The sequence below is a fragment of the Colobus angolensis genome, unplaced genomic scaffold (assembly GCF_000951035.1).
Source record: "Colobus angolensis palliatus isolate OR3802 unplaced genomic scaffold, Cang.pa_1.0 Scaffold162, whole genome shotgun sequence".
NCBI classification, from domain to species: Eukaryota; Metazoa; Chordata; class Mammalia; order Primates; family Cercopithecidae; genus Colobus; species Colobus angolensis.
In genome coordinates this window covers 1,087,133-1,104,164 of record NW_012114733.1, presented here as the reverse complement: position 1 = coordinate 1,104,164, position 17,032 = coordinate 1,087,133, and the positions used below count along the sequence as shown (strand labels likewise).

General features: G+C 35.4%; 1 protein-coding gene across 1 annotated transcript in view; it reads right to left on the bottom strand.

Annotated features, from left to right (window-relative positions):
* PTPRD (protein tyrosine phosphatase, receptor type, D) overlaps positions 1-17,032 on the bottom strand; it is a 1,303,505-nt gene that overhangs the window by 881,122 nt on the left and 405,351 nt on the right. Inside the window, exon 3 of the mRNA XM_011937289.1 lies at positions 13,811-13,870. The gene's annotated coding sequence lies outside the window, so the exon portion shown is untranslated. The remainder of the gene's footprint in view (positions 1-13,810; positions 13,871-17,032) is intronic.

The window sequence follows — 17,032 nt, the reverse complement described above, 5'->3', positions numbered from 1 at the left end:
AAATTATGTTAGCCTTCTAATTGAACATTCCCATCTTATCTAATACACTGTTTGCTTAGCAAATCTTATAGAGCCTCCTTTTGGCTCTAACTTTTCTCATAAAAACTTTTATGATATTTCTAAATTTAGTCCACTTTATATAATTCAGAAACCACCACAGGTAATATATATATAAAGGTCATACTACAAAAATCTCTGTCTTGACTCCCAACCAAACCAATTCTATCCCACACTAAAGTTCCTACTCAATGTTTCTGTTTCAATGCTAAGAGGACCTTTACATTTTCCAAGACCTTTTGATAATGAATAGACAGCAAGTATTTGGAAAGAAAATATAAATCTGAGCATTATATTCCAAGTACTTTTCTTCAGTTTGCCATGCTAAAGTTAGGAGATTAAAGTGAGAAAATTCCATACTAAATTTTCCAGTTAAAAAATGAGGTAGGCCCTGGTTATAAAGAAAGTCTCTTTACATAGACTTTCATACCCCTTACATATACGGTGATACACCTGGGCAGCTTTGTTATTCCTTCTTTCTGTTTTTGCCAAAGTTAAAAGAGATTCTTCTGGATTTTGCTTTCTGGTTGGAAAATAAAGATTTACTACCATGTTTAATACCTCTGGGCTGATTTTGGAAATTTCAGGTTAAACACATTCTAAAAAGGCATCTGTAGTCCGAGGACTCAGAGCACAGGTGTGCCCAATCCAAAGAAAACTAAAACAACGTCAATAGCAGCAACAACAAAGACACTAACTTCCTGGTAAGCTTAATGATGTTTCATTATAAATACTCAGCCAACAGCTTTAGGAAAAGTCCTGTCCTGTCCTGGAACTGCAAGATTTGATGGCTCTGCCATAAGGGATTAGAAGGGGTTGATATTTGTCATTTTGCAAGCACCACAGATCTTTTGTATTTTTTCATTTGTATTTGTTTTATTGTAGGATTAAACTAGACTAAGTCCAGAAAGGTTTTCTGAAAATCATTTAAACTTTTTTTGACTTAAAAGGTGGTTATTTATCCAAACAATAAATATCCCAATCTGTGATTACAAAATTGGATCAAAGGATGTGAAAATAACACCAGAGAAGCAATTTTAGATCACTGTGTTTAGATTTCTCAGAAGAATCTAACACTCAGCTGAATTATTTTTCTGAACCCCATCCCCAAAATGTTCATCAGAGTTCTTGTTCAACATCACTGTGATGGCTAAGGTTCTTTGTCCTTCAAATTTGTAGTTACGTTAGATTTCACTGTGGCATCACTGAATAGAAATAAAAATAACAAAATAGATTGGGTGGTTTGATTTTAGGGAAAAAGTTCTTAAAAGAACCTTTGGTTTTCCTGCTTTTGCTACCTCATTAATCCTAAATGGTGTCAGTCAGTTGAGCCTAATAGCTGTGAGTATTACTACCTTGGTCAGTTCCAAATTATAGTATTGATTAATTGATTGTCTTCTTCCAGTTGTGAATTATATTAGTGCTGGCCCGGGCAGTTTGTCTTGAGGCCGAAGTCTAATTTTCAATGGAAGGCAACAAGCAGTTTCACTGTTTCTCTGCTGTGGTTAAGTGGGTGCTCAGAAAACAGAAAGCTTTGAAAAGATGATTTGGCAAAAAGGAATGCGCTAAATTTAATGAATATCTGCTTATTGATCAATCCAACCTAGAGAAACAAGTAGGAAGACAGTAAGTCAAGAATGCATCATTTCTCAACTCCAGACTTCCAAAACAGTCTTAAAACAATTGACTGGAGAATGAGAGTAGGAGGAAAGCAAGATGGTCCAGAATGATAATGAGCCAGCCTCAGGATCTGCGGAATTAAGTCCAGATGCAAGTGTGGTGACTGTGGTGCTTTCAAATGAAGTGAAACTTAACGTGGGTTACAGGCTCGTCTACATCATAGGCCCAGCTGTCCAGAAGAGCTTAAGAAACACCTGCCACATTGTGGTACCACCAGGGCAGCAGTACCATGTTCTCAGAATAATAGAAACATTACAAATTGAAAGTCAAAACAAGAAAGGCTGGTTTCTTGTTAACTCTCTGTGTTAAGGAAAAACATAAAAGGGTTGAGTATGCTTATCACTGATTCTTGTGGAATGGAAAAAGCTAAATGGGGCATTGAGAGGTTAATAACTTTCACAGATCTATAACTGTGAGTTTGTTTGTTGCCAGATCAATTGATTTTCTCTGTAAAATATGAAGGGAAAACTGGTATGGGATGGAGTATCTCTGATTATAAGATTATATTATATATAAATATAGATTATATTTATAATAATTATTGGTCTTTCTTTTCAATGTGGACAAAATTATACTTGGTTTGAAAAAAGAGCTTTTCTTCTTCAAGTAAAGAGAAAGAGCATGAAAAAATGAGGAAAGTAATTGAAGGGGTCTCAACTTTTAAAGCACTGACATCAAATGTATAGACGATTATCATAAATGGAAAGTTTTGAGGAAATGATCATGAATATAGGGAAAGCAGTCACAAGGTCAAATATGTTGATAGGAATTAGAATTCTATGGGAGTATTTTCTATAAGAGAAGAGAGACTGCAGGTAGACATATTGATGAGGGAAAAACTACTCTTCTATAAGTGGCACTAAGTTTAATATTATTCATGATTATTTTATACATATGAAAAATCCTTAACAGTAGCAATGATGTAAGAGCCTCTTGGCATGAATTCTGCAATGAAAGTTCATAGGATAAATCTCCATAAAATATAAAGATATATTAATTCTTCATAACTGTCTCAACGATCTGCAGCAAAAATAAGGTTAAAATTTGGAAAGACATAATCATATTTATTGAATATTATTATAAGCTAGGCTGTTTATGATAGATGCTAAGGATATTATAGAGGGAGGACCAAAACAGGAAGCATGTCTTTAAGGTAATCTGTTGAGTAGTTAGTAATTCAAGTAACTTACAGCATACATGGTATTACAAATCCAGCGTACCAGTGATTTGAATAAATTACTGCGTATCTTAGTATTCTAAGTATTCTCCAAGTGAGCTAATTATAAACTTAGCTTATTTTGGAAAGGCTACAAAGATAATTCATCCTAGTAAATTCCTCTCCACTCAGCACAGAGACCCTAACACAAAATGAGTGCTGCATGAATATCTGTCGAAAAGGGAATGTATAAGAATATAGGCTTTGAATCAATTTCCTTCCAGTGGCAAAATATACTTTCCCTAAAGAAACATAGTAATAAAGTCAACAATGAGATAATAGTAAAGTAAAATGTTTGGGATCCCAGCATGTATAAATATAGCTATTTTAATCTCTTCTCTACCTCCTCTCTTTACCCAAATAAATCTGATTAACCCTTTACTCACTTTCATTATCTGGAGACGTGATCCCTTGCCCATTTGGAATAGATTAAGCGCCATTATCTAGGGCTCTGTATTTCCCAGGTTTTGGAAATATTTTCACTCTCCTATAATTGTTTATTTAATCGACTTATTCATGATAGTTGTGCTATGTCTTCTTATTCTTCTGTATGTTCCCTAGGCACTGGCAAAGGTTTTGGCATATAGATGACACTTGGTTCTTTTAGTCTGCACATCCAGGTAGCTCTAAGCAATGTCTATCCAGAATTTAACCATTTCTCCCACTCTCAAAGCTATCATCTTATCCACTGCTTGCCAGCATTATTCCAACAGCCTTTATCCTGCTGCACCTGGCACTGTTTTTGCCCCATTTATTCAGTTCTAACTCAAGCCTAAATGATTCTCTTAAAAAACAAATTCGATCATGTCCAAAATATTCAGCAAAAGATCGTCTTCGGTTCAAAATATTCAATGAGAGATCATCTCACTCAGAATGAAAGCCAATGTTCTTACCAGGAGCTAACATGGCCTTCGTTTATTTCTCAGTCATCGTCTCCTCCTCCCCTCAGACTTTCACTCCAGACACATGAGCCCTTCTATTCCTCGCTTTAGGTAAACTCCCTCTTTAGGGTCTTTGCACCTGCTCTTTCCTTATCTAGAATGTTTTCCGCCTAATATCTACATGACTCACTCCTTACTTTCTTCAGAGTTTGACTCAAAAGTCACCTACTCACTTCAAAATTTGAATATTCTTCTTACCCAATACTTTAATTTTATTTCCCAACTTTATTTTTTCCTAATAGTGCTGATTTCAAGTCTGGTATTCAGCAAGTAAAATGAACTTCCTTTCTGTGTAGCTGGGTGTCTACTCTGCTGGGTTGGTATCCATTTGTACTGGTTGAGTCACGGGTTGCTTAACACTGGGGATACATTCTGGTAAATGTGTTGTTAGGTGATTACATCACTGTGCAAACATCATAGAGTGTCCTTCCAAAAACTTACTAATATTATAGCCTACCAGTGTAGCCATATGGTATAGCCTACTACACGCCTAGGCTATATAGTATAGCCTATTACTCCTAGGCAACAAACCTGTAGAGCATGCTGTTGTGTTGAATACTGTACACCATGGTAATACAATGGTATGTGTGTATCTAAACATATCTAAACATAGCAAAGGTACAGTAAAAAAATGCTATTATGCTCTTACAGGACCACCGTTGTATATGCAGTCCATGGTTGACCTAAACATTGTTATAGAAAGCATGACTCTACTTTAAATCTCACCTCTGCTCATCACTATCTAATATACCTGATACTTTGCCTGTTTCTCTTCACCATTGGCCTCCCCTACTCTAATGTGTTCTTGTTCAACACTGTATCCCAATATTACTTTGGCTCCTACCTGCATGCTCTTATGTTAGCCTATGCACAACTTCACCTTAAAAAGAATTGCAAATGCCTCAGAGAATGAGAGATTCCACAGACATATATTTTCTAGGCAATTAAACCTCTGTGATAATGAGGGAGCTGAGTACCTTTAAAAAATACTATGAGAAGTATATTGCATGAAAAAATAGTTTGAAATGTAAAACAGAAATACATTTGTTTATACTATACAGCCCCCCAAATAAAACATTACCAACAGGAAAAAAATAGTTATATATAATACTTATTTGCTTTCCTGTTGTCTCCATGTAACAGATCATAAACTCCTTGAGGGGAGGTATCATTTTTTGTATCTTTGTCTCTCCATCATCTAGAATAGTGACTGATAAATAAACATTCAATAAAAAGATGAATGAAAAAAGGGACTTTGAATATATCCACAATTACCCATTTAAGAGATACAAATAATCACAACCATGCTTTTATTTACTGTGCTTACATACTTTTATTTTAATCAAGGTAAATTATTTATATATACTCCTGTTGGCTCAAATATAACCTTATAAGTTATGTTATTCCAAATGTGTGCATTTATCTGCCTTAAGGGTTTTCAGGAGCATAATCCTTGTGATTGAGGTGAAGATATTATATATACGTAAATACTACCTCAGCATTACTATGGTTTTAAATTGTGTAATACGATGTTCTCTTAAGTAAGTTGTAAACAACTATATCCAACAAAGGATATTACATAACAGATTTCATAATCTCATTCAATAACTATAGATAATTTCTGATATTTCAAAATGTGATTGAAAATATAATTCTGCCTAGAAAAATCTTGGATCAGATTTAGAAATAATTTTTAAAATTGTTATTATTTTTATAAGTTTGGAACCATTTAATGTGCTAATGATTTTTTTTAAGACCGTGAGATTTGCTTTGGACTGAATGTTTCTGTCTCACCCAAAATTCATAATTTGAAACTTGATCACCAATGTGATGGAATGATGAAGTGGGGTCATTGAAAAGTGATTCAGTCATGGGATGAAACCCTCAGGAATGCGATTAATATCCTTACAAAAGAGTACCCGGAAGACTGATTTTCCCTTTCCACTATACAACAACACAGCCAGAAGACCCCATCTATGAATCAGGAAATGACCCTTCACCAGACAACAAATTTGCCAGCACTTTGGTCTTAGATTTTTCAGCCTCCAGAATTATAAAAAATAAACTGTTGTTTATATGTCACCCAGTCTAAGGTATTTTCTTACAGCAACCAAAGTGGACTAAGACAAGATTTTTGTAAAACATTGTATTTAATGTTACTCTGTTCATCACAAGAACACTTAACTGCTAAAATCTTTGTTAATAAATTATAGAAGTTCACACAAGGCATGTTTGTCAAATGTAAAAAAGATAGTTTTAACAATTCTTGGCCGGGCACGGTGGCTCATGCTTATAATCCCAGCACTTTGGGAGGCTGAGGCAGGTGGATCACAAGGTCAGGAGTTTGAGACCAGCCTGGCCAACACAGTGAAACCCTGTCTCTACTAAAAATACAAAACAATTAGCTGAGCATGGTGGCGGATGCCTGTCATCCTAGCTACTCAGGAGGGTAAGGCAGGAGAATCATTTGAACCCAGGAGATGGAGGTTACAGTGAGTTGAGATTGCGCCACTGCACTCCAGCCTGGGCAATAGAGCGAGACTCTGTCTCAAAAAAAAAGATAGTTTTAACAATTCTTTTAAACTTAGGACTCAAAAATATGCTTACTATTTGTTTTGAGGAAGACTCTTCTTTGTTTGACCCTATTGTATTACTCCATATTTCTACTGGCCCAAGTACCTCTCCCCATGGTCAGCACAGTCTAGGTACCCCCATCCTCACACCACTGAGTATGTGGAAAATGGGTCACCGACTAGCAAAAATCATATTATAAATGCAGAGCCATATGCAATAGGTATAATTTAATGCCCCAAATCTGTAGGCCTGAAGAGAAAAAAAAAGAAACACAACGTCTTTTGTATATGATTCTTGAACTCAACTTCTAGGTAATCTGCTATAGCTGAGTCTGCAACTCCTTCCCTCGGGATAACAAATGTGCAGCTACCAAGCACCATAATTTAATAATTCAGCAATCTCAGATTGCTACTCTGATATTTCATCCTTCATCTTTCCACGACCTTTAAGTAGAAAAATAGTTGAAGAGCAGATAAACTTAAGGGCTTGATATTTAAGAAGGTTGTCAGCTTGCTGGTCTAATTGTTCTCACTCTACACTCTGCCACCTATAATTGAATGTGATTGAAATTATTCAGCTTATTTATTTGGTCATTTATTTCTAGAAAGAGGCATCTAACTTTTCATGAACGTAATCGTTGATGATTTGACCATTAAGGTCACTCTTAGGAGGAATTAGAAGTCAGCCTCTATCTATAGTTCTATGCAGGCTTAAAAACCATTCAGTTTTTCCTAATCTTCTTTACTTTGGTGCTTTTCTTCCTTCTTGTCTATTTATTAGGTAATTTCCAACTTGATTACTAAACTAAGATGAGAGATATTTAAAAATAGACCCATGTTAATTGCTATGATTTGAATGTCTCCATTAAAACTCATGTTGAAACCTAATTGCTAATGTAATGGTGTTGGGAGGTGGGGCTTTAAAGAGGTGAGTAAGCCATGAGGCCTCTGTCCTCATGAATGAATTCATGCTGTTAGTAGAAGTGGTTTAATTATTATGGGCATGGCTCCTGATGAAAGAATAAGTTATGTCCCCATTTACTCTTTCTGTCTCACGAAATGACTTCCACCTTCTTCCTTTCTGCCATGGAATGAGGCCCTTGCCAGGTGCTGGTGTCATGATCTTGGATTTCCCAGTCTCCAGAACCATGAGTCAAATAAACTTCCATTCTTTATAAATTACTCAGGCTGTGGTATTGTGTTATAGCAGCACAAAACTGATAAAGATCTTAATAGAATTCAATTCTAGATGGTTAGATGATCAAAATATGTCCTATGAGTATCTATCTATCTATCTTAGTAGTTTTTTCTGTCTATATATCTTAATGCCCACCTTTATTAATTCATTTTCATACTGTTATAAAGAACTGCCTGAGACTAGGTAATTTATAAAGAAAAGAGGTTTAATTGACTCACAGTTTAGCATGGTTGGGGAGGTCTCAGGAAACTTACAACCATGGTGGAAGGTGAAGGGGAAGCAAGGTGCTTTCTTCACAAGGCGGCAGGAAGGAGAAGTGCCTAGTGAAGGGAAAACAGCCCCTTATAAAACCATCAGATCTCATGAGAACTCACTCTGAAAAGAAAACAGCATGGGGGAAACTGCCCCCATGATTCAATTACCTCCACCTGGCCTCTCCGTGGACATGTGGGGATTATAGGGATTGCAATTCCAGATGAGATTTGGGTGGGGACTCAAAATCTAACCATATCACCACCCTAACTGATTTTTAGCTTCTATTTTTAGAAGTGAACTGATAAGTACTGACTAAAACTAGTGTGAAAGATTTATACTTTATACTCATTAATATATTGCATAATTAGAAAATATATTAAAAATTTGTATACAGCATAACCACCTTAAAAATGTTTTTTTGTCATTATGAACTCAAAGTTAATTTTAAAATGATTATGTCTAATGCTTGAGGAATTCAAACAATCCAAACCGATGATCCTTTAAAAATAATTATGGTGAGCAAAAAAATAATTATGGCAAGCAAATTGTTAATGCTTAATCCTATCAATCTTGACTTGAAAATAATCGATATAACCAAATCAATTTAAAAATCTGCTCCAGAGGCCCCTATTTATAGTAGTCCATATAAAAGTGGCTTTGTACTTTAGTGGTTTTATAAGGGCATCTTTAAACATATAAAAGATGGAGTTAATTTTAAAAGCTAAAAGTACAGTGGCCAAATGAAGAGATCCACATAGTTATGATGGTATCCAGAAATTATATGATACATGGTATTTAATCGTAGGCATCAATTTGAAACACGTAATATTATCTTGATGTGCTAGGAAAGGGAGATCAGATGATGAAATATCTGAAACCCATCTCATAACAGGCATGGTGAAGGAACTACAGATGTTTTGCATAGAAAATAGAAGATTAAGGAGAAAAAAGGCAGGTAGCTTTTGTATCAATATAAGGAAGACTTTTCTTGTAATCAGAGCTACTCAATAAAGAAAGTGAAGTTTATGTTTAGTTTAATCAGAGTGTAACTGACTGTGTGTGTGTGTTTCAGGGAAGTAGACTAGAAAGAGATTGATTTGTGACCTCCCTTAGTCTTTCTGCCTTAATTGCCTTAATTTGCCTGACTGCCTGCCTTTTTCTTTCCTCCTCTCCTCTTCTTTCTTCCTTTCCTTTCCTTTTCTTTCTCTCTCTCCTTTCCTCCCTTCCTCCTTCTTTCTTTCCTTTTTTCTTTTCTTCTCTCTATCAAAGGGTAGTGTGGTTTTAAACACTGAATAAAAATGATTTGAATCACAGATATACTACCAAATACGTTCTATTATCTTGGGCAGGTCAGTTGCCTTCTCTGGGTTTAAATTTGTCATGTACAAATCATGGCCTAGGGTCTTTAAAGCCTATTTTAGTTCTAATATTCTCTGACCATATAAATGTAGACATATTGACAAACTCTACGTCTACTCATTATGAAAGGATCATTATAATTATAGGCTTTTAGAGCTGAAAAGCTTTTAGTCAACCTCCACACAAGTCATTACATTATACATATTATTGTTTCTACACTGAGTTGCTAGTAAATAATTTCAATAAGTCCTTCTTTTAAATGCTGTATATATAGTGTAAAGGTTTTTTTTTACTACCCTTGAATGAACAAATGTGACTCAAGCAGAAATGCTCTGGGAACATCCTGCTGAGCTTCCTTCTTCTGGCCATACAGTCTGCATACACAATTAACCTTCCCTTAATTAGATTAATTTATTCTTTACCTGGGATTGTCAAATTAATACTGTAATCAAAGATCTCTATTAGAGACCTGAATATGTTCCTGCTATGTGTAATGCTAATTACTTCCTTACTAAAAGTAACTAAAAACAGGCTCACCTAATGGTATGCCTTAGTTAGAAGATCTGGTTTATGTCTCCAAACTAGTGCTACTCAGAACTTTACAATTCTTAAAATCATCTAAAGAAACCTCAGTATTTCTGATTTTCTTAATTGTTGAAATTCAAAGACTTAATAAAATTTCAGGCTACTCCTACTTACATGAAAACATTTATAAGCATTGGCACTAGTCCTTATATTAAAACATGATACTGCATAGCATTTAATCTAATGTTATTTACAACAAATTAAATTTCCCTTGCCAAAATAAACAAAGCATTTGGCTGTAGAACCCACAGTATTGTTATGTTCACCCCACATATTTTCAAATGCAGACATTTTAACAGTTTCTGGCTAGCATTAACTTGATCCAATTATGAAAAGTGACACTGATGATTACATGAAAAAGACAGCTCCCCTAACCAAACTGACTAAATTTGGTCAACGTCCCCAAGGCAAAATGCTATGAACCATTAGCTGTAGACTAGTATATTCAGCACCAACAGTATTTTAAATACCCTCTAACATTCTCAATCAGCCATTGATTAAGTGTCCAAGGTTTCAACGTTTAGACATTGTGGGAAATACAAAGATGAGCAAAAAGACATACACCCTCCTTTTAAAAAGTTTACAGTCATAGACACTCAAGGAGGAACCGGCAGGATAATGGAAATCTGATTCTTCTGCCATCTAGTTAGATGGTTTTTATTCTCTCAATCAGGAACCATCTCAAAATAAAGTAATGATTGAGGTCTCTGAAGTTTCACCTGGGTTTGAATTTTTGTGTGATGTGGGAAGAGATTTTGTTTTTCTAGTTCTCAGGTCCCTCATTCTGACATGGAGATCAAGTACAGACCTCAGAGGTTTTCTGTGAGGAGTAAATGGCGTATATGTACAATGTTTTGTGCACATAATATGCATATCAAAAATAAATGTTAAAATATTTAAGAGATGAAGGATACATTAAACAAGAAAGCTGCTTTTTTTTTGGCAAGAGTGAAAAGTTAAATATTTTGTGTTATAGTTAGATTGCTACATTTAGGACCGATGTATAACACTCAGATACTACAAAAGGAAAGAATTTCTTCTTTCTTTCAGGCAATGCCCTATAACAACTAGCTCACTAACCAGCGATCTTAATAAGTGGAGGAAAAGACAATTTAGGAAATACTGATGAAATCTAATACCCTAATTAAAGTGTATTGAGCTTCACCCAAGTTTTTGACAACATGTTTTACAAATTTTTGTAGACAATATGGAGAAGATGGAACTAAAAAGAGCCAGGTCCATTTAAGTGCCAAAAATCATAAAAAAGACATTGGAATATGTAAATATTAATTTGTAAAGCACTTTTGGACTTGGCTCAGAGTTCTGTCTTTGGTAGAGTAAAAATACCACAGAATTTGAAAGTCAGAAAGGTTTAGGTTGGAGTTCTTGCTCTAACTCATTAGCTGTGAGAGACCTTTGCCTCCTTGGCCATCAGTTTCTTTTGTAATGGGATAATATGAAGATAACATAGAAAGTCATTCCCTTTATGCTTGGCACATACTAAGGGCTCAACAAATGATATCAATAATAATCATTGTTAGTTTTACCTTAATTTTATTTTTGTAATGAGATGAAGGTGATTATGGTATCTTGTTTTCATTTTTACTCACTTTGAAAATATAGGTAGATAAAAAAGGCTTTTCTCTAGGTAGGTACATATGTTTTTTCTGACTGTGTTCTATGATTCAAGCATCTATCCTGTTTTGAAAAGGTGAACTACTAAAATGTGTTGCCTGCTTCCATTTTCAAACATGCCTATGTGTGAGCAGACAGGTTCCTGATGCTCTAAATTTTAATAAAAATAACAATAATTACATCTACAGACACATTCATATACCTCCTACTATGTCAAATACTATTCACCAAAGCAGCTTTCATATATCAAGTCATTTAATCTTCACAACAGCCACCAGAAATATACTTATTATCTTTACTTTACAAATGAGAAATCTCAGACACAAATTTGTATAGTTTGCTTAATATCAAATGGCTAATAAATAGCAGACAATCCAGGCAAATGTAAGTCTCGAATCTATGAAATTTGCTCCTTATAATAGAATTGGTCTGTCTTGAAGAAATAATGTCATTAATGGAAGCATATTTGAAATATTTCTATTAGCACTAGATCAGACAGAAATAGAACTAAAAAGAAAATAGGAACATCATTTATATTATTAGTTCTATGGAAATAAGTACTTTGGACTCCCAAACAACTGGTTTTTAAATGAACACTGGAAGATAATGTGCTTGGAAAATGGAAACTGATTCTATACAAATTGTTGAAACATAAAGCAGAATGAGTAGTATTGTAAGAGTCATGAATGAAGACACAGAGGAATTCAGAAGAAGAGCACATCAGTTTGACTGGGGGTATCCAAGAAAGCTTTGTGGGGCAGGTGAACTGAATCTTAATATATGAAATTGAACAATGATGAACCACCATGGAAACAGGCTGAAAGCCTGAAATAAATTTACTACGATCTTCATTATCTCTTTTTTTTTTTTTTTTTTTTTTTTTGAGACGGAGTCTTGCTCTGTCACCCAGGCTGGAGTGCTGTGGCCGGATCTCAGCTCACTGCAAGCTCCGCCTCCCGGGTTCACGCCATTCTCCTGCCTCAGCCTCCCGAGTAGCTGGGACTACAGGCGCCCCCACATCGCCCGGCTAGTTTTTTGTAGTTTTTAGTAGAGACGGGGTTTCACCGTGTTAGCCAGGATGGTCTCGATCTCCTGACCTCGTGATCCGCCCGTCTCGGCCTCCCAAAGTGCTGGGATTACAGGCTTGAGCCACTGCGCCCGGCCCATTATCTCTTATTTGTTTGTTGAGTTATCATCTTATTTGACTTCAATGGTACTGTGATTTCTGAAGGATCTTAGTGTACCTTCTCCATAGGCTGATATTTCCATTTTCTTAGAGTCATAAGATACATCAACCCCAAAATAAGATCAACAGGGGATAGGGATGGTGATACTCTTTTCTTTAAATTGAGGAGGCAAAATTTTAGCAGATAAGAAATTTGAGCATGCTAAGGAACTTTTAAACCTCATAGACTTTATTTAGAAAGTTTGTATTTAGAAACATTGATTTTAAACCATTTAAGTTTATCTTATTATTCATCACAAGTTTATTATTAGATAATAGTCTCTGAACGATAAGCCAATAGATCAAATATCTCAGAGAAAGAAGATGGGAATTGTTTATTTCAAAGAATTATCTTTGTAGGATTAGAAACACACTATTAAACTGCAATGGGTGAGAAAAAATGTACTTGGCAGAGGATTTTAAACAAAAGGTATTATTATGATAGATGAAATGTTTATATTAGAGAATGGATATGGAACGAAACAAAGCTGTGTTAATAGCAAAAATTTTGTCACAAGGTAGTGAGAACTGAATGCATTAAATCACAACCTGTTATTGTTTAAGGAAGATTAGACTTTAAAAAATTCGCTAATCTACTCACTAATCTGTTTTCTCACTTTATTCCCTCATTAACAATAAATAGCTTTGCAGCTTCCAGAAGAGCCAAAACAAAGTATGTAGGCAAGGCCACCTCCAAGGGCTAATAATTTCATAGCAGCAGCAGCTAAATTCAATCAACATTTAAATCTATAGGCATCTGCTGCTTCAATTCAGAACTTTAACCCATTGTTAGATTTCCCCCACGTTCAGGCCTAACATCATATATAATTCAGAACTGAAAAATAAATCTCTCATTGACAGATTTCCTAGTTATTCTATTGTTATTAATACTTTATAATGTTATTTATAAAGGAAAATCTATAGTAAAGAATAACTTGCTATTAGGTGAACAGAGTAAAATGTTTGAGTATTTTATCCACCCATCCATTCTAACCAATATTAGTTGAGTCGAACTATACATCAGTTACCGTACTAAGTATTAGGACCCAAAGAAGGGAAAGGATTAAAATGTGGTTGTGGACTCACCTTGTGTTAGCCACTGTAGGTGTTTTCAGACACAGTCCCTGGCCTCAAGAAGTTCAAAACCTAATTATGAAGATAGAAAGTAACAATCATTTAAAAAATATTTTAATCCCTATGTTATCTTTCAGATATATGCTGGCACCCCATTTTTTAGTGGGGATTGAGACAGAGGAGAAAAAGCAAGCTAGTTAATGAGAAACTGGTATCAAATTTATGAAATACAATCTTTAATTGAAGTAGTGAAATGCCAAAAACTAACATGGAAATCTCTATTGTTCACAGGCTATAAAGCAGAATATTGACTATTCTTTAAAATGCTGAATTGAGACTAACATGTCCACCATAAAATGGCTAAATTGCCTTCTTACAACATCAGTTTCATTAAGACCAATAAACATCTTGGTTTGTTCCTTCCTACAATTACATAACACACTTCAGAAAATCCATCCTTTGGTCTTTAAATAAATAATGTCCCTAAGTTGTTAAGGGGAGCACTTAAACCTTGGCAGCCAAGCTAAAGCAAATCCTTGTCTATCCTACTCATTCTGGGACAAATCTGCATGGAAAATTCCAGCTTATAAGCATTACATTTATGTTTAAGAATTTCATAATTAATTTAACAAGATTCACACCTCTGAGACATATAAAAAGACACAATGTCTTAATTTCTTAACAGAATCATTTGTATAAGATTTGAAGTCTACCTTAATGATTCATTTTTGTATTGTTTGTTTTCACAATTGCTTTATTTTATTTAGCACATTTTTTCCTCAACCCTTTTTAACATATTAAACTCTTAGTCCCCCTTCAATTCCCAGCGAAGTTGTCATCTCGTGGGGCAAGACTTTTTGACATCCTGCCCCCTCTAAGTTTTAGTTAGATGAATCTCCTAAATGCTCCAACAAGCTCTGCATCCTTCCCTATCACACGTTACCACATCACCCTGTGTCGGAGAAAGTGGCTAGCTGTTCACCAAAACATTTCCCTTTTCCTCCTGTTACACAGCCAGACTACATTTTGTAGTTAGATGTGACTGCATTCCTCACCATGGAATACAGTCTTAAGACCATCTTGCATATGATCCTCATTCTATCTTTCTTACCTATAGGTTAAATCCTTAAGGACCTGAAGGAGGAAAGGTCCAAAAGATGAAAAGAACATGATTCTCCAGCCACAGCTTTCAGGATCACCCCTCACTTCCACTAATAAGGTCTATTCACACTACAGTGTTATATAGATGACTGTTTGTCACCTCACCCTGACTAGGACATCTATTGGCATTGTGTTTTATGTAAATGAGAATTAAATTTCTGTTCTTTAAGCCATTAAAAGGGTGGGTGTCTATTACAGCACTTAGCCTGTTTGGTTTGTTAGATTTCTCTCATTAGATTGTAAACTACGGTACGCTGTGGATACAGCAACTAGTTTTGTCTTGTTTGAGGTTTTAGCTGAGCCCTTGAAACAGAAAATAGCATACACTTACCATCCCTCACTCTGGTTTTTAAAATATCTTGAATCTTATGTGATAAGATGTATCATGAAAATTTCATAGGAACTATTATTCTAAATACAGTTATTCCTTTGGGAATAGGGAACATAAGGCTTCATTTAGCATGGGTTCCAAAATATCTTTTGGTAAATACCTAAAGGTAAAATTTGATTTTGCTTAAGAGCTCACAGCAAGTAGAACACATCAAAATATGTTTGTAAAACTGTTCTTATAGGCCTCTATTTGCAGGTTTTCAGTAAGATGCTGAGAGCATTGCACAACCGTAGTCAGAAGTAATGGGCTTGGAAGCTCCTTGCTGCAGTCGTGGTGATTTGGAATGTCCTTTGACCCTCTACTGGGATTTAATGCCAATGGAGAGAAAATGAAAGGTAATTTTCTTTCCTTTTCAAAACAATAACCAATCACAGAATTCAAGACCTTCTGCTTTTCTCATATTACAATGAAACAGCTTTTGAAGTCTAGACAAAAATAGAGACATCTGACAAGCAATATCAAATCTCAGTCAGCATGCCTCCACGTATTCATTACTGACACTTTTCTTCCTTTCCCCTAGAGTCAAACACACTCTATTCAATGATTCCTTTTAGGCAACCAACCACCTGTTTGGGGCCACTTCCTAAAGGTCTCTCCATAAGTCTCACCCATCTGTCTCTCTTTACTATTTTCCACTTGCTGGTTAAGTTTAGTCTTGCTTGGCAGAACTCAACTTTCAGAGATTTACCTCCTTTACTTTCAGCACTGCTTAAGCAAGGGACTTTAGAGGAGAAGATCAGATCTCCTGGCTTCCTTTCTGAGGAATGAAGAGGAAACTTTTGCTGCTAGACATGCAACTGCCTTTTGATCTGAAGTAGAAAATCCTCAGTCTCTGTTCCATTACTCATTGAGATGATTGCTGAATGGCACCTTTAGGCTAGATTTTATGGTTGATTTAATAAATTTGTAGTTCACTCACATTAATGTCAAGATATATTAATAAAGCATTTCTCTAGTGTCAGGCAAACATGCACTGAATTTACTAGTTGAAGACATTTCTTACGGGTTTTCATAGACAATTTTAGACAATTTTTTTTTTGTGGTTTGCCTCTCAGACACAACTTTCTTTCTTTTCAGAGTACAAATATCAGTCTAGTTATCTGTCGATCTGAGAAATAGAAAAAAAATGTAACCTTTTCTAAGCCATGCATAATGTCTAGGTCAACTGAGTTTTCTCCCCTGTGATTAAAAACAGCAAATTATTAAAAAGTCCCTTTTGTTTTTCTGGAGATTGAGAAAAAATAGATGATAAATTCTCATGAACAGAACAAAATGGATTTTCAGCAAGTAATGTGGCTCAAGAAGGCAGACCCCAGTTCATGGAACATGATCAATTTGGAGGAGAGAAAGAAATGAACAAGGAGGGAATAATGATAAGGGTTCTTTCATTTGCCAGCTGTCTGCCAAAATTCAGACTGGTGTTATGACTGAGGAAACTGTAAGAGCTGAAGTTCATAACTTTAAAGGGAAGATCTGTCTATGGTGGGGCACAATCTGACAAGGTACAGTTTCTAGTATTTGTATATGTTTATGAAGCCTGGGCAACATAGTAAGACTCCATCTCTACAAAAAATACAGAAAGCTAGCTGGGCATTGTGGCATGCACTTGTAGTCCCAGCTAGTCAGGAGCCTAAGGTGGGAAGATCGATTGAGCTCCAGAGATCAAGGGTGCAGTGAGCTGT